This window comes from Bolinopsis microptera, chromosome 2 (assembly GCF_026151205.1).
Source record: "Bolinopsis microptera isolate Bmic1 chromosome 2, MBARI_Bmic_1.0, whole genome shotgun sequence".
Lineage (NCBI taxonomy): Eukaryota > Metazoa > Ctenophora > Tentaculata > Lobata > Bolinopsidae > Bolinopsis > Bolinopsis microptera.
In genome coordinates this window covers 13,534,436-13,560,884 of record NC_087073.1, presented here as the reverse complement: position 1 = coordinate 13,560,884, position 26,449 = coordinate 13,534,436, and the positions used below count along the sequence as shown (strand labels likewise).

General features: G+C 38.4%; 2 protein-coding genes across 2 annotated transcripts in view; both read right to left on the bottom strand.

Annotated features, from left to right (window-relative positions):
- Positions 1-3,873, bottom strand: part of LOC134811931 (85/88 kDa calcium-independent phospholipase A2-like) — a 90,393-nt gene extending 86,520 nt beyond the window's left edge. The window contains exon 1 of the mRNA XM_063819096.1: positions 3,863-3,873. The gene's annotated coding sequence lies outside the window, so the exon portion shown is untranslated. The remainder of the gene's footprint in view (positions 1-3,862) is intronic.
- The window catches only part of LOC134811932 (CWF19-like protein 2), an 81,182-nt gene extending 55,193 nt beyond the window's left edge, over positions 1-25,989 (bottom strand). The window contains exon 1 of the mRNA XM_063819099.1: positions 25,971-25,989. The gene's annotated coding sequence lies outside the window, so the exon portion shown is untranslated. The remainder of the gene's footprint in view (positions 1-25,970) is intronic.
- Positions 25,990-26,449: the final 460 nt, after the last annotated feature.

The following is a 26,449-nucleotide window of genomic DNA, read 5'->3' as shown; positions in this document are numbered from 1 at the left end:
GGGTTCATGGTTTAGTAACGTATTATATTTTTATTTTCAGTTTAGGTATAAGTTTTTGCTTATAATGTTTTGACTTTTGACCAGTACAACTACTTTCGGTTGTTGCTTGCTCGCTTTTCGAGATGTTTTTCGAGATGTTTTTCGAGATTCGATTGTAATTATGGGTGAAAATTAATTATTCAGCTTGTTGAACCATGTTTAGTAATTGTTCGAACCAAAATGAATAAGTCTAGAGATGTGATCATAAAACAACATGATATGTGGGCCGTTTATGTTACAACAGGTGGGCCGTGGTTTAAACTGGCTATTACCAGGTTTGTCCAATTTCATTACGTTATTTTTAGTTGCGAATTAATTTAGAATATATTATATTTATACTAGGAATCAAGCTCCTCCTCCATACAGAAAACTGTATCTAAGCTTAAGAAAACTGTATCGTTTAAGAACTAACAAAAGCGTTTAATTTGAACATAATTTGCACGTGTGCGGTTACATACATACAGAGAGACACCTTTGAATTATACAGTACACGTCATATCATACTATTACTGTTATATTGTTATATCACAGTATATCACAGTATTGAGTATATATACTACACAGTATACTAGTAGTACACTTAACTGGACAGTTATCTCTCTCTCTCACTCACTCTCTCTCTCCCTCTCCCTCTCCCTCTCCCTCTCCCTCTCCCTCTCCCTCTCCCTCTCCCTCTCCCTCTCCCTCTCCCTCTATCTCTCCCTCTCCCTCTCCCTCTCTCTCACTCTCTGGGAAACCAAAGCAAGTCGTCGGCAGCTTGTAAATAAGTATCAGTTAACTGAGTTAATGTACTGTTCAGTATTCAGGCTATGCTAATAACCTCCGACAAAATCTGTTAAAATATTTGCAGATTTTCGTATGCGTTGTTTGTTCGTGTTGCTACCAAGTTATGTGTTCAAACCAGTATCATGGATAGTGATATACCACTACCCTCTAACACCATCTTTTAGTGTAATTGTTATGGTAAATTGTATCGCATATGAGCAGCGCAACTTACATCAGCAAACAATATTATATGATAAGTTTCACAGGAGTAAATACTTCAATCTCATCGGATTTGGTGAAATTATTGGTTTGTTGTTTATAATAGGTACCCGTCCCCAATCTCGTACCGGGAAATTATCCAACTCAAAGACTTAGTGTAAATACCGGTTGTATCTGCAAGAGTATTCATTAAGCATTTAGAGTTCTGTAAAAGTGCAGTTACGATTGTGCCAGAATATTTAGTAATTTTGATCGATATCAAAATATTGGTACTTGCACTAAAGTTTTGCGGACACACTGAGCACGACAACCCTCAATACTGCGAGATTGGTGTGTCAAACGTCTGGCCTAAAGTTGTATATAATGTATAATGTATATTGTAGTTTTCACTCTTCTAATATCGACCCCTGCCTGTCCTACATGCTTCCCAATTTTAAAGTTGTGTACTGGAATGTTACAAACAGACTGAGCTGATGTATTCACTATTATATCCTAGATATAATTTTATGAAATTTAAATGTACGATGTTAACTAATGTTTCTTGCGAAACTTAAGTCTATTCCCCAGTTGCTATTATAGGGGTCGTTCACATAAATTACGTTATCAGCCGAGTGGGAGGGGGTTTCCAAATGATTACGCTAGTGTAATTTTGACACCATAGCTATGTGTAAAACTGATTACGGAGGGGGGAGTGCGAGTGTGGGTTAAAATTGTCCAAAAAGTTATCAGTAATAATGTGAACGACCCCTATACTATACTAGTCAGCACTCAGCTTTAAGGTCGGCAATGAAAAAGTATAATGTCGATACTAAACCAATTGTTGAGCGATGGTAGCCTCGTACTTGTAGCTGATTCCAGGGTTGTAAGGTTGTACTATTTATTTCCAGAGCTTAGGATGTTGGTTTTCTGTTCAGTCTCGTCCAGTTTTCTTGAAGTTATATTCAGATGTTTTGCGCTAGAACTGGTGTTATGTTGCCTTTATAACTTTATAATAAATGATATTATGTGCTATAAGCGTAAAAACAGGTGCAATGAAAACATGAGATAAGATCACGTGTTCTAAACACCTGGTCGTTAAAGGAGTGATAGCGATGATAATAAGGGTTAATTACTGATTGAAACTCATAAACGATGCAGATGGAAATGGATGAAGAGGGTAGGAAATGGAAACAACCAAGCGAGTGATATTATTGTAACTGCACTTGACAGCATTATCAAGATAGATAACTTTCAAACCTGATCGTATAATCAACCTAAAATATGTTACATTTTCACGGTCAGTCAGTGATGTGATAAACTTGGACTATTATCGATCATATTTAATTTACTTGTTTTCATATATATGTTGGTTATATTATCGACAAGAGAAACCCCATCGTTGGACGTGAGGAGAGTGAGAACTCCTCAAACTACATAAGATTTATTCCTTCTGTAACGTCCTCAATAAATGTAATAGATGTTCAGTGTTGTAATTAGTTTAAAACTTATGATAAACATAATATAAGAGGAACTATCGAGTTTAATTTAACTATTGGCAGGCGTTTTAAATGCGAATTAAAAGACGTAACCTTGTATTGCACGCATGTAATCTGTAGGCCACTATGATTCGTGTGGGCAAATATGAATTTTGTCGAATAACTTCGTCACGGAGGAATGTAAAGAGAGGCTAGCATTATAACTTAAAAGGCATGCGCTGTGAGCTCACTTTCATCGCTTTCTGCAAACGTTTGTGGTAATTATATATTATAAGAGCAAGTTATAAGAGAGTGAGCTAAAAGTTGCCCTGAAAAACCACCATGACCATGACCAACCACCTACTTCTACTTCTCCCTACGTACCTGATATCAGGTGTCACATTGCGTAAAACTCTACAGTGTACTGTTGCAGGGCGTCAACACATATTCGGGCAGAGAGCACCATGTGCCGTGAGAGACTCTTATTTTTTGTGCTGTTTCGAACAAGGTAATTGATTCCCTCGCAACACTCCCCAGTAAAAATAAGTAGATCATTTGCATTAGGTATACACGTCCTACACATCTACACACAGAGAAAACGATATTGAGGCATTTAGGTGTTTCACCTATTATTATAATGGGTACTGTGTTTGAGGGATCACTTCCAAGCAGTTATTTAATCAAGCATTTTAGAGTTGCCTCTAAATTCGTGCACATAAGATATTTTGCAGCTGTGAACATTTAACTGCACTATATATTGTAGTTATATATATTATATTATAGTCATATATATTATATTATAATTATATATTATACAAAGGATTGACTTCAAAATCTTACTGCTATCTCACAAGTCACTGTTAGGATTGGCACCAACTTATCTGCAAGACATGTTCAAGTATTCTTACCATGATAACTCATTGAAGCTTATTGTTCCTTAATTAAACGTTTGGTGAGCGTAGCTTCTTCTGGTGGCTCCAAAGATCTACAATCGTCTGCCTATTACCATCTCCTCAGCTCAATCCCTGGAATAGTTTAAAGCTCTTCTAAAAACGTACCTTTTTAAACTGTCCCTAGATGAACTTGAAAAACTTTATCGATAACAATTTTTGTCATATTTGGTGTTCGATCTTTGCATAATATATTTAAGTACTATTTTCTGGCTTCAGTATTGACGATATATTTTCAAGCATAAGTTACCTTCTTAACTCAGTATTCATGATATTTTCTGGGATGACTAATTTAAACACTGCTGAGTATAAGTTTTATCTTAAAAGTGGTAAACTTATTAAATTTGACAGGGCTTGCAACGCAAGGGAAGAAAAACGGGAGAAACAAACACAAAATGCATATTAAATGACTTAGAAATTCAAACAATCCTACACTACAATAAATGTTTATTACATAATTATAATATGTTGTATAAACAAGAAACACGGCTTGCAGGGCAAGAGATGGGACACATAAGAGCTGGCCACAGAGTGTATAATACAATAATTCAGCAAACACCTATTACTAATACTGAAAACTGAATCACAAATTATCACAATAATTACAAGAATATACGAAATACTAAACACAATTTTTATACAAGAAACAGGGCTTGCAGAGCAAGGGAAGAAAAACAAGAGAAATAACTGTAACAATTGTATATCACAAAGTCCAGACGAAAATAATCTTTACACAAATCTGGGAGTAAATTCAATTTATTATTATTATTATTAACTCTAATTAGAGTTATTATATTTAATATAATATAAACATGATATGATATCATTCCTTTCTAGCTCCATTTCTTGGAAGATAGTTTACGTCACTTCCCCAGGGTAAACATTGTGACTATTACCCTGTGACCATGGTGACTATTTGTGACCATGGTGACTATTACCCTGTAACCATGGTGACTGCAACTGTAACGGGTAACCATGGTGGCTAATCTATTAAATATTGTGTCTCCAATGTGACTCTATTCCACCTGAGCTGATAGTTTCAATAATTACAATAACTCACGCTGTACGGTGTAGACACGTGTATGTGTTACGTGTCAGTTACTCGTTGGTGGTGAAGGTGTGGTTAGCGCGTGCACAGTGTGTAACCTGCTGTTATTATTAATGTGGTAAATTAACATAATATGTATAATAATATTTCAAACAAAGAGAAACACGCAGATTGGCGGGCAAACGATCCGTTTCATGATACGTAGAAAACAATACTAATTCTCAATACCACATAATAATATTCGTTAGAAGTTCCCCACTGAACAATTCACTCTCGAATATGGATCCTAACTCTACCAGCTTCACGGAACTCAATAAAGAATTTTCCTCTACAACTACGCGATGGTCACCGCAGTTTACAACCTTTAAAGTCGAAGATATCTTACTATACTTGATAGACAATTCTAATTCTAAAATTTGGACCGACACAATAAACTTTTAAATAGAAGTTTTTGGGAGTTTTGAAAATTTTGAAAATGTTTCATAAGGTTGCGTTCACTTATGACGTCAGCAAGATTTTGGTCAAACCCTTTGGGAAACCAAGCAACAACTAGTTACTAATATATTATATGAATTAATATATAAGCTAACCACATTAATATTTATATATATATTATATTAATGTGGTTAGCTTAAATATTATTTTCGGATGTGTGTATTTATTACACTGAGTGTGTGTGTGTGTGTGTGTGTATGTACATGTGTGTAATAGTTTAATTAAATCACTAAATTAGCTCACCATGCTTACAACAACACTTTTTACCGTGGTTACAAATTAATACATACACACTACCGCGTATCATTACACACTGCAGAGGCTTTAACTTCACCACTACTAGTGTGTGGACAGTGGACAGCACAAATGTTACTGTATCCGGGTGTAGTAGCACTCAGCAACTTTAATATAATCACATATCAAATACATGTACATTCAAAGTTAAACCTGTTGATTTGATTTAGCGATCAAAACTTCCGACATTTTACATACAATCAAGACTTGACAGATCATCTGACCACCCCGCACTCTACTGCAGTGATACCCCCCCCCCCCCCCTCCCGGCTCCCCCCCCCCCTCTCCTCACCAGCAGACTGCTGCAGAGAGGTCGTATTTAGAGGAATTTATCACCTGATTGGCGGCTTACCCTAGACTCTAGAATGTTCTAGATCATTCACTATGAGTACAATAGCGCTGTCACGTGGGATGGTCAAGATCGTGACCCTCCCACGTGGGAGAGCCACGTGGGAGAGCCACGTGGGAAGGTCACGATTGTGGACCGGTAGTTAAAATACCGGTGGACCGGTGCGGTAGTTAAAGTACCGGTGCGGTAGTTAAAGTACCGGCTGACCTGTGCCTATTTCATTTACCACTCCTACTAAATCGCTCGCCCAAATTTTAAGAAAATTCTTGTGAAAAGGCCCTTTGGGTATGAAATTGTATTGATCTAAATCGGTGTATTTTTGGACGCTGATTCCGAATCACCCCCATAAAAATGCTTTCCTGGAGAGTTATGGGCAAAAAACCGTTTTGGTCACGTGACAGGCTAGTAAAACTTTAATTCGATTGTTTAGGGCTCGGGTTAGGGTTAGGGTCGTGGTAAGGGTTATGGATAGCTTCGGGGTTATGGTTAGGGTTAGGGTTGGGATTAGGGTTTATGTGAACCGTTTTGTTCGGCTGCAAAACCATAAAAACCAAAGTCACGTGAAATTTTTGGGCGAGCGAATTAGTAACTTAGTAAGAGCCTTTATTTACAGGACTTAAGTGGGAGGAGAAGTTATTTACGAATGAAGCAGTTTTGTGATTAGAGGTCTTTGATGAACAATTTATCGAAAAGCCGCACTTCCAAAAAATGAGGTGGTTTAATGATTATTCTTTTGAACGGACAAGAAAAGGGAATAATGCAGGTTATGTAATGCGGAATAAATGATGAATGATGCCCGCCAAACTTTACATTTATAAATTATTATATTTTATAACATTATTAGAGAACATGATCATTCAGCAATGAAATATATGTGAAAACGTTGCTGTACAGAGTTTTGTTGCTACTGAATCGAGTTAAATAGGTTATTGAGTTATTGGTAACTCAAATCACTTAGCTACGAACGTTGTAGCCATAAAGCAGCTTAGCCATATAGTGCTTAGTTTCGGAGTTATTCTTTAAAAACTGTTTTAACCTTCGTACTTCATGAAATAGTATGTCATGTACTTAATCTCGGGCTAAACGTGTCTTAAAAACATTTGCAGCACAGCAAAACGTTCAGCATGACCACATTTAGATAACATTTATGGAGCATCGCATACCATTTAAAACGAAAAGCACCACTCAGCTTCAGAAGCTCCTTCCATGTACCTCAGTCTCTCAGGCTGCCTTCAGCTCCCTCTAGTTACCTCAGTCTCTCAGGCTGCCTTCAGCTCCCTCTAGTTACCTCAGTCTCTCAGGCTGCCTTCAGCTCCCTCTAGTTACCTCAGTCTCTCAGGCTGCCTTCAGCTCCCTCTAGTTACCTCAGTCTCTCAGGCTGCCTTCAGCTCCCTCTAGTTACCTCAGTCTCTCAGGCTGCCTTCAGCTCCCTCTAGTTACCTCAGTCTCTCAGGCTGCCTTCAGCTCCCTCTAGTTACCTCAGTCTCTCAGGCTGCCTTCAGCTCCCTCTAGTTACCTCAGTCTCTCAGGCTGCCTTCAGCTCCCTCTAGTTACCTCAGTCTCTCAGGCTGCCTTCAGCTCCCTCTAGTTACCTCAGTCTCTCAGGCTGCCTTCAGCTCCCTCTAGTTACCTCAGTCTCTCAGGCTGCCTTCAGCTCCCTCTAGTTACCTCAGTCTCTCAGGCTGCCTTCAGCTCCCTCTAGTTACCTCAGACTACTTCATTTTCAAACTTTATACACCTAAGCATCTACTTATACCACAAGCTGGACTCTCTCAAGTACTCTTTGGCTATTGTGACCAACCAACTCCAATATTTGAACCTCATGTAGTAAACTCTACTTCTAATTAGCTACCACCGTACCAATATACCAGGGTCTTCCAACTTCTGCCCTTTCTAGTAACAACCAGCATCCTTTCACTATTGCTCTTTCCGGCTGTATCCAACATCTTCCAGCTTATTTGGAAAGAGGGAATCTGCTCATCCCAGCAACCTCTGAATACTACCTCATTCCCTTTCCAACTTCCACCAGCACCCACCAATTCCAGCTCTATCCAGCTATATCAGACTATCTCCTGCTATATTCCAGTACCACCAGCAAATTCTAGTTAAATCCAGCTATATCAGGCTATCTGATCTCCTGCTCTAATAATGTTCCAACCTAATGTTAGAATGTTCACCCAGCGTTTTTAATGTCATGAGGTGAAAATTCTGCTACGACAGAGTTGTATTGTAATCAATCGTCAACTTAAAAACTTATCACTTGAGCCGGGAACTGGCCAATATCAGCAGATCTGAACATCATGACAATATTGTTACACAACATCCCTGAGTATATTTTTAGAATTTCGCTTCACAAGCAGCTTCAACCGTATCTTTTAGTACATAATATGTTACTACCATAGTAACATAGTCGATACTACAAAGTGGTAACACGACTCCTCTCCGACAGCACTTTTTTCTTGTGTTTGAAGTGATATCTCAAAATTCACCCAAACTTGCACAGATTATTCGCCTTAAAGCTATCTTACTATCTGGAAAGTTTCAAGAAAATCGTATAGTTGGATCACCAGATATATTCCTGGGTATCACTGCAAACTACGGATTTGGAGATATTTTTTGTGTTTAAGGTGACATCTCAAAGTTGGCACATAGAAATTCGCCCATACTTATACAGATTATCCGTTCTATAACCATCATACTTTATGGAAGGTTTCAAGAAAATCGTATGGTAGGATCCGACACAAACTATTGTCCGAAAAACCTAACTTTGGAGTCGGACAGGAGTCACTGTCGGACAGGAGTCGCCAATCTATAAAGTAGATGCCGGCCTCTCAAAGTCTCAAATTTCGTGACTGTTCGTTTCTGCGAAATTAGAAATAATGGCTACTACCCGACTGTTGCTCTAAAAATGGTATTGGAACTGGTCTTACTCAGAATCACAGAAACCGAAGCTTTTAAGCTCAATAATTCTCGGAATTGAACCAGACATGACGGTGCTTTTTTAATGGGAGGCTTGCAAATTACCGACTGTAGAATTCCTCCACTCTAACTTGGTGACCGACAACTAAGAACCTCTCATTCTGGGCTCCCACAGGTATCACATCATATGGCCCAATCTCTAACTACTTCTCCACAGCAGTTAGATTGAACTTAGAATGTGATACTGACATAGTTTAGATGCCCGCGAGAATCGTCCCCATATTATTGTTTTTCTTATTTCTTTAGGTTAAGAACCCTTAAGAAAGTGAAATGTATACTAATGAGCAAAATTCGTACGAGTTTTATGATGCATAAATATTAAATATGTGTACTAAGCTATATTATAGCTTAGTGTTATAATATATAACATAAGTTATATATAACATAAGTCACACTCTCTATTCAATGACATGGCGACCACGTATGTGATTTCATATTCTGGTGTAGCACGTATGGCAGCTTGGTATCTCATGGAAGGACAAGGTCAGCAATATAACTTTGTATGGTAGCCTACCGGGGGGGGGGGGGGGTCATGAGGTCAGAATCGTACGTGACGTTGGGGGTTGGGTCGTTATTTTCTTCCAAAACACAGTTAGTACATGGTACATTTCCCAGAAAAACAGTTAGTACATGGTATTAAGGGGGGTGTCCAACCCCAACAAAATCCATTTTACCTCAAATTTCAATTTTGGGAATGGGTTTTGAGGTTTTTTTGAAATGTTTTCCTGTTTTTGTAACTTTTTATCGAATTCGACTACATTGAAAACAAAACCCCTACTAAATATTGGGTATAATTTGCCCATTTCCCAATGTCTAATGAGCTTTTTAAAGCAGTTTATGGGTGGGTATCTTATTTTATATACCAAGACACAGTTAGTACCGTGATTTCTCAACAGTTAGTACCGCAAAAGGGGTGGGTGTCCGAAATATTATCCTAAAAAACAATTAGTACCGCGAAGGGGGTGGGTGGGTCTTTATTGTAAATTCCAAAGTTACACTTAGTCGACGTCACGTACGGAACTTACAACCTGATGCGAACCCTGATGCGGGACAGGGATATATGGAGGGGCTATCTGGCGTAGATCGGACTTAGCTCCGACATAGTAGTAGTAGTAGTAGTAGTAGTATGGCACGTGTTCACGTGATACAGTTAGTCTATAGGTAAACGTGACCAATTTTAGTTAGCAGAAGGATTGGATTTGACAAAAATTAGGTTTACTTGCATGTAGATTGAGTGTAGAGTAAGTTAGTAACTCTAGTAACTCTAGTAACTCTAGTTACTCTAGTAACTCTTGTAACTCTAGTAACTCTAGTAACTCTTGTAACTCTAGTAACTCTAGTAACACTAGTAACTCTTGTAACTCTAGTAACTCTAGTAACTCTAGTAACTCTTGTAACTCTTGTAACTCTAGTAACTCTAGTAACTCTTGTAACTCTTGTAACTCTAGTAACTCTAGTAACTCTTGTAACTCTTGCAAGGGTTAGGAAATGTCTTTGTCATGGATAGGTCTTCTGAAATACAGGACTAAAATAACCTATGATTCAAGCTTATGGGCACGTGACAAATGCGTGGTATCCATTAGCAGTTAGGTAAGCTGTCTTGTAGCAACCACAAGAGTATCAGCGGCACACTGTTAAAATGTAATATAGTCCACTATAGGTCAGAAAATGTTCCCAATAATGTTGTCTTGTGCTGTATCATAAATTGCATAAGCTATTTACAGAACTCCTTACAAAACCTTCGGCACTCGTTGGGTCAGGAGTTCTGTGATTAACCTTAAATGATCATGAATGGATTTTTTTGGTAAATCAGTATTTAATTTTCCGGGCCTGTATTAGGGAATGAAGTATACTACTCAGTACTCAGAGAAATATGTAAATATCCTCCCCGTTACTTTTCCCTCCTACCAGTATACAAAAATACAAGCAAGTCTTGAACTACTGTGTAATGTGTATGTAGCTACTGTAATGATTAATGATATACTTACTTTGTAGTCTGACTACACAGGATTACACAGGATTACACAGGATTACACAGGATTTACACAGGATTAAAATTAAATTATAGGTCCACTATCGTGGACCGTCATAACTGTTTAATAAATAATAATAATAAAATTTGGTAGCTTAAACACAAACTCTAAGCCCAGTGGATAAACCACAAAACTTATGCTCTATTGTGTGAAACAAAGATACTAGATCAAGATAACTATCAAGGAGTGTATGCATAGGACATAAAAAGTTTTGGAACGAAGATGACAGAATAAATGACAGAATAAATGATTGAAAACATTCATCTTTGTTTGAAGTCAGGGCTAGGGTTAAATCCTTAAATCTTAATTATGACTAATTCGCTAGGTTCTCACCAAATTGATAGTAAAATTATTAAAGTTTCGTGCGATTGAATTACGTTGACGCATATCTTCGGTGAAGCTATTTCGCTCTTCGGAGCAGCGAAGGAAGTAGGTGCACACACAATTGACAGCATAGGAGCGCGTTTCTTGAAATTGAATATACTTTGGGGTGTTTGGTTGAATATTAAGTGAGCGGTGGCAGTGAATATGGAGGCTCTGGTGATTTTGAGGAATTACAGTTGAGTAAGGAGACAAAATTTCCATGAGATGGTCTACCGTCTATGGACTATGAACTGTGTAGTATGTACTATTGTACTTTATGTACTGTAAGTAGTGACTAATGGTTTCCGGCTCCCTGGTAGACAAGCCGTCACTTACAAGTGACTTAATTAAACGGCTATGAACTCAACACTATGTTTACTAAACTCTACACTACCTACCACTATAACATAGAATTCTACTATCTGACAAGAACGTTTAATCACATTATGTGTGTTCACCATCAGGTTGATCTATCCAGAGGGTAGGGCAGCACTATTTATATTATTTAGCTAAAGTAACTTAGGTTACGCACTGCATTGCGAACTATATACCTATTTATAATTGCTCTCACGCATGCGCCATTTCTTGGAAATGATGACATTTCTGAGAATAGTGGTTTTTATATATTTGCTTGCGACAGAGCTACACTACTTTCTCAGATATATTCAGTGGTATATAACCTCCAGTTATATAAGATATATTTATATATGATTTATTATATAATAGCTGTTAATGTTATTAGATATCTGTTACTAACATATTACTAGTTAGCGTCACGAAGTTATATTATTACTAGGACAAGCTGGATTTATTATAACAGCTCTATGAGGCTTGTCATTCGTCATCACTATAATAGGATTTAGCCATTATAAAGTTATAACCTGTGTGTCTCCTACTTTAATAAATTCGACACTAATATAAGCGTTATATTATATTATTTTATTATACATACTCAACTGTACAAACTTTTCCAAGAATCATTATCAATATTTATAAGGGGTCGTTCACATATTACGTAATCAGCCGGGGGGTTTCCAAATGATTACGCTAGTGTAATTCTGACACAATAGCTATGTGTAAAACTGATTACGGAGGAGGGGGGGGTTAAATTTTTATAAAAAGTGATTACGTAATATGTGAACGACCCCCAACTGACTGTAAAATTCGTAGGGTAAAAAGAATAATACAAAATATATCAAGTTGAAGGATATGAACATTCACATCAGGTATGGAATAAAGTCCAAATAAATTGGAAGAATGCCAACAAACAAACATGGTCAGGTGTAACATTTGAACTATGTATCTACGACATATTATTATTATGATGGAAAGCAGAGAGATTGGACATGAGGAAACTTTTATGTTCCTTTGAAGTTTTTTATTGGGCTGTGGAAGTGCCTCTAGAGTCTAGACTTTGTTCATAGGATATTAATCATGTAATAGACTACAACTCCGGTTAGGATCAACCTTTTTTGAAGCAGTAAGGAGCTTCTGGTAGTCTTTCAAAGGGCCAACTTTTTCATTTCGGTTTCTAAAAATTTAGGGGAAAAAACTCGGACCGAAGATTTTGTAAGTCAATATTTTGTCGGTTTTCGAAGTCCGCACCTACTCTTCGATATACGATTTTGGACTCGAGGATTCCCCTTTGTAAGGGATCCTTCACATATTATCAGCCGAGGGGGGAGGCGTTTCGAAATGCTTACAGTTGATTCCGGGGGGGGGGGGGGGGGGGTTGGACGTTGATTTCATATCAAACTTGTATTTCTTACCCTCTAGCATAACAACAGTTTGACAATATTTTAATTCAAATTCCACACAATTTCACTCTATAGAAAATTATCGGTCCGAGCCATTCTCGATACGTACCTTTCGTATCGAGAGCTCCCGATTCCGAGCTCGTGTTGCAAAGGGTAGGCCTGCCTTCCGAGATCGCATTGCCAGGGGGAAGCCTCGAGTCCAAAATTGTGTATCGAGGGGTAGGTGTGGACTTCGAAAAACCGAAAAAATGTTTTTGGCTAATAATGAACAGGGTAGCATGAAACGTGGAGAAAAGTGGTTTTCAGAAAAACTTTGAAAAAATGTTGACTTAGAAAATTTTCGGTCCCAGTCATATCCTTCGATTATCGCAGTCCGCACCTACCCGTCGATACACAATTTTGGACCCGAGGCTTCCCCCTGGTAATGCGATCTCGAAAGGCAGGCCTCCCCTTTGCCACACGGCCTCCCCTTTGCCACACGAGCTTGGAATCGGGTGCTCTCGATATGGGAGGTATCTCAGCAAATACCTGCACAACAATAACTACTGTGTTGTCTAATGTCTAGTACATGTATTACGTGGAGTAAGTACAGTACGTGATAATATACGTGCAGTGTGTGTAGCACGTAAAGTATTGTTCAACGTGCATTTAGGTTAAGCACGTGTTTTAGGTGACCAGATAAGTAATTATTGGACAATAAACACATTAGGAGGCTCCAGCTCCTAAGAGGCTCATTTGTTCTAGATATGTCTAAGAATATGATGCTATTATTCAATCATAATGTTATAGTAGACGCTATTGTTTATGCATTAATGTTATGTAGCATCATTCATACATCATGTACGTGATATTAATAACGTGTGTGCGCGGTATTAATTACATATTATATAGTTATATACGTGATATTAATAATAATATGTGTGCGTGACAAGTCTCTCTCTCTCTCTTTCTCTGAGCAGTGAGCAGCTGCCCTACACCCACACGACTGCAATCTCATTAGTCACCGCAAATATGCGAGCTACCCTTTCTCTCTGTCCATGGCCTGTTTTAAAAATGTGGCACCTTATACTATATATTATTATATAGAGATATAGGTAGGTGCAATGATATTCGAGCTTTACGTTTAGAATTAAGACATGTCCTTCATTTCATTATTAGGCAGTATCGAGATAGCCCGACCACTGGTCCGCGGACCACTGTCCGCGGACCACTGTCTGCGGACCACTGTCTACCAGATCATATTACTGTATAATAACAGTATCCCCTGAATCAAGCAACAGGTGTTTGTGAATAGTTGATTGGTTACCAGATCATATGTATGGTATCTTGGATGCAATTAGTTACGACTAGCATAATTAATTGTAGCGTAGTAAATTACTGGAGAGCTCCATGTCCTGTCCTGGGTGTAATGCATCTATGTCCCTGGTTCCCTGCTCGTCCTCGAAGTCTCCAGATGGACTGATATGGCGCTGCTCCCCCTGCAAGAAGTACAAGAATATTAGAACAGACAGCATCCTCTCTGGACAGAAGCTCGCTCTCAAGACCTTCATACAACTGCTGTTCTGTTTGAGTATAAAAGGACTAGCTGGCATTGCGGTATCACAGATGACTGGACTTTCTGAAAACGCGGTGTCTGACTGGAAGATATTTTCTCTGAGACTATAGTTGTAGTTGTTCAAGAAGGAGTTGATGATAGAAATGATTGATGCAGTCTGATAATAGTTATTCTTTATATATTGCATGATGCTGTTATTATACAGTAATATGATCTGGTAGACAGTGGTCCGCAGACAGTGGTCCGCAGACAGTGATCTGGTAACCAATCAACTATTCACAAACACCTGTTGCTTGATTCAGGGGATACTGTTATTATACAGTAATATGATCTGGTAGACAGTGGTCCGCAGACAGTGGTCCGCAGACAGTGGTCCGCGGACCAGTGGTCGGGCTATCTCGATACTGCCCATTATTATGGAGCCAGGGTGCGGCTGCATTTGGTTAAAGCACTCCCATCCCATTAAATGATAATACTCAAATTATTTGCTATATTATGATAAGCATTAATACATACTATTGAAACGGTTCTAGCTGGTTGAATGCTTTTATGGACTTTTGACCAGCACGAAGAAATAAAAAATAGGCTAAGGAATGAACAATTTAAGCCTTGAAAATTGGACCTCCAGGTGGTGTAAAAATCACAAAATATATAAATAGCGTTGTCTCTTGACACCACTTTAGAGTTAGACGGGTTCCTGCTAGTATGTACAATAGGTGTAAGGTACTTATGATATTGCGTTAAATAGATGAAGCTCAGTGAATGTACTATCTTGGTGAAAATGGTGTTTTGACTGTAACTTAACACATAATTACACTGCTCACATAACGAACTTACATAAAGCTTAACAACAAAGAAATCATGTCGTTGGTCACAAGGAAAATGACAAGGTACACTTGTCTCACACGCGGTTGTCACGTTCTTTAAGGTACGTGCTTTGTGGTGATAAGAGATATCCAACAGTTTAAATGTGACTAGATGAGCTACGCAATACGCATAAATATGTAGATGTAGACTAATTCATAATTATGCTCACTAACCAGTTACCACTTACCACGCACCGCGTATCACGTACATTGTTGAGCGACACAGGAACAAGGAACCAGCACATCCTCAATTATATATGAGACGGTACGCACGTACACTATACAGGAACACGATTCATTTTTAATCTTACTTTTACCTAGGGCTTAGTTTCCAGTAAGTTTTCAATTATAAATGTGGATTACCTTTCAATGATAAACACTGCATTACTTTTTCGTACGGGGTTTGATCTTTATATTTATCCATTCATATTCAGTATATAACGTAAATAAAATCATATTCAATATATTATTAGGTTAATAAATTCTTGATATTAATTTTACAATTCAATTTGTAACTCAATATATTATGTTTATAAACTCATATTCAATACATATTATTTTAATAAATTCTTAATTAAACGTTAGCACTAAATACCAAAGTGTCCTCCCGAAAAGAGCTCAATCGTAATATCATCATATATTTAAATGCGCGCTTAATTGTATTGAACGAATCATGCAAACGATGATCGTAGGTTACATAATATGTAACTACACGTCATATTTAGTATTTTCATGATGTTTGGAATGTGATTAGGTATGTAGTTGTAATCTCTAGACTAACCACCAAATCTAGAGAATACTATGTGGGGGGGGGGGCCAACCATATTAAAGTATATTAAAGTATATCCCCGGGTCAAAATCGGAAAAAATCCTACATTTTAATATACTTTAATATACCTACAATTAGTAGATTAGAAGATAAGCCAATTACTGGTCCCCTGAACTCATACTTCATATATTTTGGCTCATAAATTAGTCAAGTATCAATATCTTTGAACAAGACTAACCTTACATGAAAGGTAAATCTAATCTATACATTAAATAAAACAAAATTTTTCACATAATTTTTTATAATGTAGGTATATTAAAGTATATTAAAGTATATTAAAGTATATCCCGGGTCGAAATTGGAAAAAAAACCTACATTTTAATATACTTTAATATACCTACAATTAGTAGATTAGAAGATAAGCCAGTTGCTAGTCCTCTGAACTCATAATTCATATATTTTGGCTCATAAATTGGTCAAGTATATGGTAAGTGACATGGATTCAAAATTTTAATGGAGAAAATGTAGGTATATTAAAGTATATTAAAGTACATTAAAGTATATTAAAGTATATTAAAGTATATTAAAGTATATTAAAGTATATTAAAGTATATTAAAGTATATCCCCGGGTCAAAATTGGAAAAAATCCTACATTTTAATATACTTTAATATGGTTGGCCCCCCCCCTATGTGCTAATATAACGAGTATTAATTACGTACGCGTACGTGGAATTAACTATTAAATAATATTATGTAATAGCTTACGTGTTTAATAATATTTAACTATTAAACTGCAACACTATGAGATTCATAACATTTATTGAGTAAGGGGCCATCTACTTAGGACGTCTGGCAAATAGGAAGGGGGTAGTTTTGGAATTTTGGACAAATCCGGTGGGGTGGTTTCTGAAAATCCGGACGTCCGGAAATTTTGGCAGAATTAACGAAAAAGTCCCATTTATTTCAATTCTTTGACTTTGACACTAATTACCCTGTAAGTTTAGATCCCTGTAATTTTGAACGAGTACTTAAACGTACTTAAATGTAACTGTGCTAAACTTGTTCGACACTAAATAGTAAATTTTTATTGTCTATTTTAAGCTTTTAAGTAACTACACACTTTATTAACAATGAATTTCAGTTGGTTTTATTTGTACTCTTAAAAGTAGCTGGAAATCCGGACGTCCGGGGGAGGGGGTGGTTTTGAAAATTCGGAAACACCGGACAGGCTGAGGGGGTGGTCTGAAATCTGCGATTTTGGCGGACGTCCTAAGTAGATGGCCCCTAATATGGGATGGAAGTGCTTTAACTAGGTGTAGAACTTGTTTTGATTCTAAATGAAATTGAGATTTTCGCATTTTAGGAACCTGCATTAAGGCCTACATTACATTTAAATAACATAATATGTAATAAAGCTGCTGAAGACGAACAAGTAGAAAAACCAGATCAAAATCTGATCTTGCCTTTTTTGAAATGGTGTGCGCCAAAGTTTGAGGTTTACTTGTAATTACTAGTAAAACTGGAACTAGCTCTTTTGATTTTTGTTGAGAAAACCAGTCACTTCCTGATTTTGAGGTTTGATACAAAGGTTTCTTGGACAATTATCTAAAAAGGTGGTGTACTAGCAATTATTTTTATACCTCCCGGTTTTCGAATTGTGATTTCAAAAGATGTAATTTAAGCAACTTCAATAAGATGTGTTAAATCGCGTGTGGAATTAAGTATTATGTCGCGTGTGGAATTAAGTACTATGTAATATTATGTAATATTACATGCTTACTGCTTAGTTGTCTTGCACTGCAAGATCCTTCGATCCGATCCGTGTTGGCTGCAAGTTGCAGCCAACATGGTGTAATCGTATTATACATGCAGTTAGATTCGCTTATAATAAGTGCGTTTAGTTTATAATGGCACCGACTATGTTGTTATAACTTTGATCTCAAAACAGTGAAATTATAAACTAATCGCACTGTTTTCAGAGCATTGAACCACTGAAAGAACAGTGCGGTACACACCTTCAAATCAATTGTATCCCGCATATTGCTCGGTACGAGGTAATTATCGTGTAAGTTTACTACATGAGTTATATTTTCATTCATATGTATAAAGCATCCGTCTTAGTGTTGATTACAGCATCACATAATAGTCCTTATCATATCATCAGTATATGCGATAAGGTGTATAGGAATTTCCTGTATATCTGTATATCTGTATATCTGGATTGAGCAGTGGCAACTTGAGTTCTTATCAACTGTTATACTATAATACGCCCTATTCACATTAACGATATTAAATCGTCCATCTTTTTTTATGTAATCTGAAATCATTGACTTAGAATTTAATCAAGTTCATTCATCTTGCCATTATTTTCTTCCCTAGAAATTATCAGAACAGCCGTAATACATCTCTTCAACTCTGGATTGTTATCATCATGAAGGGCCAAGATCCGTAAAATATAACTCTGTAGTATAGGCGTTTTTTATATAACTGTTGCAGCACGCTATTGGATCAATTGGGTGAATTTAGTGTTTATTAATTATTATATACAACTAGAAAGCCCGTGGTAACAGGGACGAAGCTAGTAGTATTCTTTGAAAGAAAGTTTTAATCGCATCAAAAAATATCTATCTCAACCGAAGATACAGCCGATTTAAATATAAAACACTTTAAACACAACGTAATTACCACAAAACCGATCAAAATGACGTTAAAACAATCTTTGCACGTGCATGTGTGCATTAAAACACCGTTGCTATGGAACCTTTTGGTTGTTACCTAAATTCTTGTTTTTCATCTAATTTGCACGTGGGCGGTCGTACAGACAACAAAAAGAATTTTCTGAATTATAGTAGAGATATATATATAAAAGTTATCAAATTTCATACGTGACTCAAAATGTTTTAATAAAAAACTGGGCAATTTGGTAATCTAGCTAGACACACTTGGGGCACACCTGGGGCAGAGTCGAACTTAAGGGTTGGTCGAACTACAAAACGTGTCGAACTAGATTACATGTATCAAAACTTCTATGAGGGTATGTTGTGTTAAACTTAACAAGCGGGTAAGGCCACGTTATATACTACGCTTTTGAATAATCCAACCTGAGAGTGCACGTTTGGCGAACTTTTTAGCTTGATTGTGATGTTTTTTGTCTCCAAATTTGCCGCACATGAAATACTGGGCAGGTGCGAAATCGCACTTACATGACATATTGCCCCTGGAAAAAGGCAGTGCGTGCCCTATATAGTCTCAAAATCAAGGAAAATAAACTGAAAGTATCTTTCAGATCCTTAATCACTCTTTTTGATCCTAATAAGAACTAATATACTATACTATACTACTAATATACTATACGGAGCCCCCATCGTTACTCCGAACATGTCAACACTTAAACAAATTTCACCTGCATAGCAATTCCTTTCACATCACTCTTTAAAAAACTAAGCGTTTTTAACTGTGAAAAGGTGCACCTTCCTTAAATGGGCTTTCGGGGTTAATCGTAAATCTACCAACTGTGGAGTATGGGGGGGCACTGAGAGATATCCCCTTATTTATGAATGTTTCAACTTAACCATGAAATATATCAGTCGACTTTAAAAATGACAACTCCTTATAGAGATTAGCATTCGTAGAACAGAAGGAGCGGAATCCCGACTATTGCAGGTGTGTGGAGCCGGTCATGTGTGTTGAATGTTGATGATGTCACTACACAACAGCACATTCCAAACAAAAGTAACCCAAACTCTTCATTCGAAACTACCTTAAAAAACATTTTATCAAATCCAAATAAGGAAGATTTCTCAACCAGCGGTCGGAAGTTTTAAAACTTTTCAGTAACATTTTAATTCTCCTGATCCTGTTTGCCACTCGGTCCCGGTCTGGCAAACAGGAAAATAGATTGATATCCACCTGGACTCTAGTTCGACACACTCTGCAGTTGGACACGACTTATGTGGTCAATACTCTACACTATCTGTAAATCTAAAACAGACTACGAGTTACCGGGGCGCCATGGTGCGGCCTCTTGTTTCTCCGCACAGTCCCTAATTGTGCTAACTAAAAATGAATTCTTAGGTCAGCTAAACACCAACTTTTAGCGATCAATTGTCTCGATCAGCTCCCATTAAGATTACATTAACATAGCATGAGATAAATGAAAAACAAGCGAACGAATAGACTTTCTGTTCGTGAAGGATTGTCGCTTGAGATTGGAAACTTCAAAACTTGTAGGAAAAATATTATGTTCTCTGATATTTAATCAAAGGTCGGAAACTTCAAAACGTTTCCGAAAAATTTATATCTAATGAACAGTTTATCTCGGATAATCGACTAACATTCCGGGTCCTTCGGTTTGGATTTTGTACAGTGACCACTCACCACTCACCAAGTGTGCAGTAACCACTTTCCACTCACCAAGTGTACAGTGACCACTCACCACTCACCAAGTGTGCAGTAACCACTTTCCACTCACCAAGTGTGCAATAACCACTTTCCACTCACCAAGTGTGCAGTAACCACTTTCCACTCACCAAGTGTGCAGTAACCACTTTCCACTCACCAAGTGTACAGTGATCACTCGACAGGAGTCACAAGACTCCTCAACATACGTCGTTTTCATGTCTACATGGCTACTAGCAATCTTACAATAAATTATTGTAATACGAAACTTCTAATTTGAAATCCTCATATTCATTGTATTTAATTATACGATGTATTTGATTATACAATGTAAAATTAAGAGTACATAATATATGTTTTTCCAACTCGTTCTCCTCCCCACCCTCCTGTTCTCTGGTCAATCCTGTGCAGGTATAATGTGTAACCTGATCTGATCTAATTACATCGGATATATCTGTGTAAGCTGCGTTCCTCCCAGGTTCCGGATAACAGTTTGCCTTCCTTTTCTGGGCCTCTAGCTGCACACTCCCCCCATACCACTGATGATCACGTACATGAAGACATTTCTTACATTTAATTATGTAGCTCCTGTCGAGTGAAACATATGTAAACTTGGTGAGTGGTGAGTGGTCACTGTACACTTGGTGAGTGGAGAGTGGTCACTGTACACTTGGTGAGTGGAGAGTGGTCACTGTACACTTGGTGAGTGGAGAGTGGTCACTGTACACTTGGTGAGTGGAGAGTGGTCACTGTACACTTGGTGAGTGAAGAGTGGTCACTGTACACTTGGTGAGTGGAGAGTGGTCATTGTACACTGAGTGAGTGGAGAGTGGTCACTGTACACTTGGTGAGTGGAGAGTGGTCACTGTACACTTGGTGAGTGGAGAGTGGTCACTGTACACTTGGTGAGTGGAGAGTGGTCACTGTACACTGAGTGAGTGGATAGTGGTTACTGTACACTTGGTGAGTGGAGAGTGGTCACTGTACACTTGGTGAGTGGAGAGTGGTCACTGTACACTTGGTGAGTGGAGAGTGGTCACTGTACACTTGGTGAGTGGAGAGTGGTCACTGTACACTTGGTGAGTGGAGAGTGGTCACTGTACACTTGGTGAGTGGAGAGTGGTCACTGTACACTTGGTGAGTGGAGAGTGGTCACTGTACACTTGGTGAGTGGAGAGTGGTCATTGTACACTGAGTGAGTGGATAGTGGTCACTGTACACTTGGTGAGTGGAGAGTGGTCACTGTACACTTGGTGAGTGGAGAGTGGTCACTGTACACTTGGTGAGTGGAGAGTGGTCACTGTACACTTGGTGAGTGGAGAGTGGTCACTGTACACTGAGTGAGTGGATAGTGGTTACTGTACACTTGGTGAGTGGAGAGTGGTCACTGTACACTTGGTGAGTGGAGAGTGGTCACTGTACACTTGTGAGTGGAGAGTGGTCACTGTACACTGAGTGAGTGGATAGTGGTTACTGTACACTTGGTGAGTGGAGAGTGGTCACTGTACACTTGGTGAGTGGAGAGTGGTCACTGTACACTTGGTGAGTGGAGAGTGGTCACTGTACACTTGGTGAGTGGAGAGTGGTCATTGTACACTTGGTGAGTGGAGAGTGGTCACTGTACACTGAGTGAGTGGATAGTGGTCATTGTAAACTTGGTGAGTGGAGAGTGGTCACTGTACACTTGGTGAGTGGAGAGTGGTCACTGTACACTTAGTGAGTGGAGAGTGGTGAGTGATGAGTGGTGAGTGGTGAGTGGTGAGTGGTGAGTGGAGAGTGGAGAGTGGAGAGTGGAGAGTGGAGTGTGGAGAGTGGAGAGTGGAGAGTGGAGAGTGGAGAGTGGAGAGTGGAGAGTGGAGAGTGGAGAGTGGAGAGTGGAGAGTGGAGAGTGGAGAGTGGAGAGTGGAGAGTGGTCACTTTTGGTGAGTGGTGAGTGGTCACTGTAAACTTGGTAAGGAACACGGTTAAAATTAGAAATGAAATAAACAGTGGGACAGTTTTTAGTCTGAATTACTGAAATTGGTGTAAACTACTACTAGTGAGATGTAATATAAAAATAGCTAAAGAAATAGTCCTCAATGTGGAGAATATTCAATTAGAGGCACCCGATAAAGGACATGTATAATGTGTAAGGAAGGAATCCAAAAGTGATCCACTTTTGGATTTATCTTAGATGGGTTTGTGAGTTAAGTGGACTTAAAACGTAACGTTTCCTTGCTTTTTATTGCTGTTCACCGTGATAGACAGATACTGGCCTAATTAGGCCTTAGGGAGCTCTCTGTTATTTTAGTAGTAGCAATACTACACTGTTTGCGTTGGTGACCCTGACCAGGACAGTGTTTGCCTTGCATATTTAAAGCAACAAAAAACATAACTTCAGCTTCCGGCATTCCAGGTTCAGTCCTGATTTTTTGTGAGATTTGATTGACTTAAGCCGGAACAAGAGGGGCAGTTAGCGATATCGGGCAATTGCAGACCTGGGGAAGGGGGCAAAAACTTACGAATTTCCTTTCTTATTGGCCACGTCTTCAAAAATACGCGACCTCTAAAATCTAAATACGTGGTGTTTTCCTTAAACTTCTTCCACCGTTTGCTTGTACATAACATTCTCGACGTGCCCAGTTCTAAAATACTAAAAAAGCTAGCCTCATTTATGTAACGCGCGAAGCGAAATCTGTGGCCGGTGACGTAAAAAGTGCACCCTGGTCACGTACATACGAACGTAGGTGTAAGACTTTTTATTGAGCACTAACTTATAATTGCTATTATTACCTTGAGTCACGCACATCACACGTAGATAAGCCAGTCACATACTCACGACTTGAGGGACATTTGTGACATAACAGAGAGCACATGGTCGATCAATCACAGCGGACGATGGCATTCCTGCAGAGCGGTATTTTCCTCGCCTCAACAGTCAACTGGGACAGAGCCACTGCAAAATTAGCAAATGTCGAACTTAATGTCCGGAAACGAAGTGTCTGGGTTCCACATGGGAGCATTGGTTGGGTCAACATGGACATTATCGTTAAATGTGCTATTGAATTTCATGTGGAAATCATGTTTGCGCTGATATCACATTTATTAAGGAGGTAGAGCTCTTTTCTTGCTCCATTTCCACGGTTGTTTAAGATTCGCACCAAGCACAAGTAAAGTAATCTTTCTGTCCGAGGTGTTTTGTCTCCTGTCGAGCTCAATTTCTATTTCCGATGTGCACTGATGGCGATGCGTGATCTGGTATGGCGATACGATGACTATCGAAATTTTGTCAAGATAATTTTCCTTGGATAACTCATTTTTGACTTTTCCAAAAGTTTTTGAAAACTCAAAAAAAACTGCACTTGTTATAGGTAGCGACAAACAAAAGACATGATTTATTTATTAGGACATAAGAAAACGTTTGAAGCGGGGGCGCCAAAAAGGGTGACCAATTGGTTACGTCACTGCTGTCAGACCGTCTCATTTTAAGCTATACATGTTACAAATTTTCGTTGAGCCTTCATTATATCACATAACTGTACCTGTTGTACCATCACTAAAAGATTGGCAGTCTGGTTGCATCGATCTCATCACAATTATGCCTTATACAGCCTCTTATGGAACGTCGTTATATTATTAATGTGATGTTCAATTTGACTGAAAATCGATTAGCTGCAGTATGTACTACTACTAGTAATCCCCTGAAAAAAACAATATTCGTGCGGAAAATAATATTCGACGATAGATTAATATAAGTAATTAACGTGAGTTAATTATTTATATTTATATCTTGTTAACGATCACTGTGACCAAAATTTAACTTCGATAGATAATAAATGAGGCCCATGCGAATTATGCAGAGCCAGAATGCATCGCGCAAAACTTATAGTTACAGCAGTATGTTTCTTTAAACTTATAAGCTATGCGTTTCAGCGCTGTTTAGCGAGGTATACATGTAAATCATAAATACTAAGATAGACCTTTGCACATTTGTTAAAGCCTGAACTGGGACTCCACTAATTCATTCATTCATATCATGGAATGTGACCTATATAATACTAATACTATGTGACATATGTTGAGTTTCATCAAGACTTGACGGGGCCATCACATTTTCTGACCACCCCACAACCGAACCACGAACGAAGAGGCGCTAGTACAGAAGACTGAAGAGGCCAAAGTGTTCGTATTTGGAGGAGCATAATCATTAATCATATCCCCTGGTCGGCGGCTTATCAGTGAGAGACAACATGAACTTTGTGAGCCCGAGATGTTGAGTGACATTCAGTTGGTAGTGGATTGCATTCCACAATTTAAGTCCCTGAACTGCAAATGAATTGTCAAACAAGGCGAGGTTTGCTGTTGGAATGGTTCTACGTTTTGATATAATAACTGCCAGGTTTCCAATTGGGCGTGAAACAAATTAAATGGAACGTTCAGATGATGAATGATATACAATAATGTGTATAGTATAGTCACTATGACAGTTTGTCAGATAAATCCAGTTCTCTGTATGAGTGAATCATGATAACATCATTGATTATCATGAGTATTACCAATTAATTTGTCAATGTTAATCCTTATATGAAGCTTGCGCTAGTAATGCCGGCGTGTGTGATAAGTGATAACACCATAAATGGAAGAGGATCTATGACTATAGTAACAGTAACGGGTGACTATTTGAGAGGATGATAGATTGTAGATGTGTCAATTTTTGCAAACTTAAGTGTTTATGATACAGCGATCGGTAGATTCTTGTCATCGTAAAGCATGAATAATGACATGCACCCAGCACCAAGTCCTATTGTGATCATAATGTTTTGTAAAAACCACCGTAATTAATCGTTGACATGCGTTGCATGCCACTTTTCGCGCCGAATTTGACGAAACTTTTAGGAAATCTAAGTTTGACCCACACCTATGACTATAATCTCCATGAAATTTCTGTGCAATTTTAAAAAGAATTACGTGAGTTATTAAAGGGTTGCGCGTGGGCAGTTACTTGAACTTCTGATTATATATTAGATCTGGGTTCTTAGTTTTACTAATTCGCTCGCCCAAAAATTTCACGTGGTTTCGGTTTTTATGGTTTTGCAGCCGTACAAAACGGTTTTACAACACCCAAATCCCAACCCTAACCATAACCCCGAAGCTATCCATAACCTTTACTACAACCCTAACCCTAACCCGAGCCCTAAACAATCGAATTCGTGTTTTACTAGCCTGTCACGTGACCAAAACGGTTTTTCGCTCATAACTCTCACAGGGAAGCATTTTAACCGTACGTCATGGAGTAGAGGGTGATTTGGAATTAGCGTCCAAAAATACACTGATCCTGATCAATTTAACAACCAAAGTGCAAAGGGTCTTTTCACAAGATTTTTTTTAAAATTTGGGCGAGCGATCGCGATTTGTTATATATTGTTAACTATGTCCTATACTATTATATATAGTATATATTATATATTATATAGTAGGACATAATATAGAATGTAGGAGCGCCTGATCTTGGCGCGGCCACCGCACTGCACCCTGTACGTATAATATATGTAGATATTAACAAGTAAAAGGCTTAACTGAGGTCCACAAACTTTAGATAGATTGTGCATTGGCGACTTATACAAGTATTACTGGCCAAACTATCATCTTTCCCTCACTTTTCTCCTCAAATTATTTGTTTTATAGTAGTTTTGAAAGCTAAGTATATATATAATAATTAAAACAGCATGCGTGCGCGCTGAACAGTATACAAAAAACGCTTCCGCGCCATACGTACTGCATGCGGTTGGACAGACTCGCAGTCGCACGTGTGTGTCCATCCCTGGGCGGAATCCAAAAAGCCGGTCCGTGGACTAGTCCGTGAAGCATTGTACGGCTTCCATGCACCCCCTTTCGCTGGCCCGGCTACGAGGCTATTTCATCAATGAGATAATATTGATGGTTCAGACAGCGTTTGACAAGGGAACCAGTCCGCGGATCACTTTAAGTGACTAATTCATAATATGACATGATATGTGATAAGGTGATAGTATGAATAAGTCACGACTGGCATTATTTGAGCATACTGTGGGATGTTCGGTTTAATGTTGAGTTTAATATGAAGGCTCAGCATAGTGATGTAAACCTTGCTTGGTGG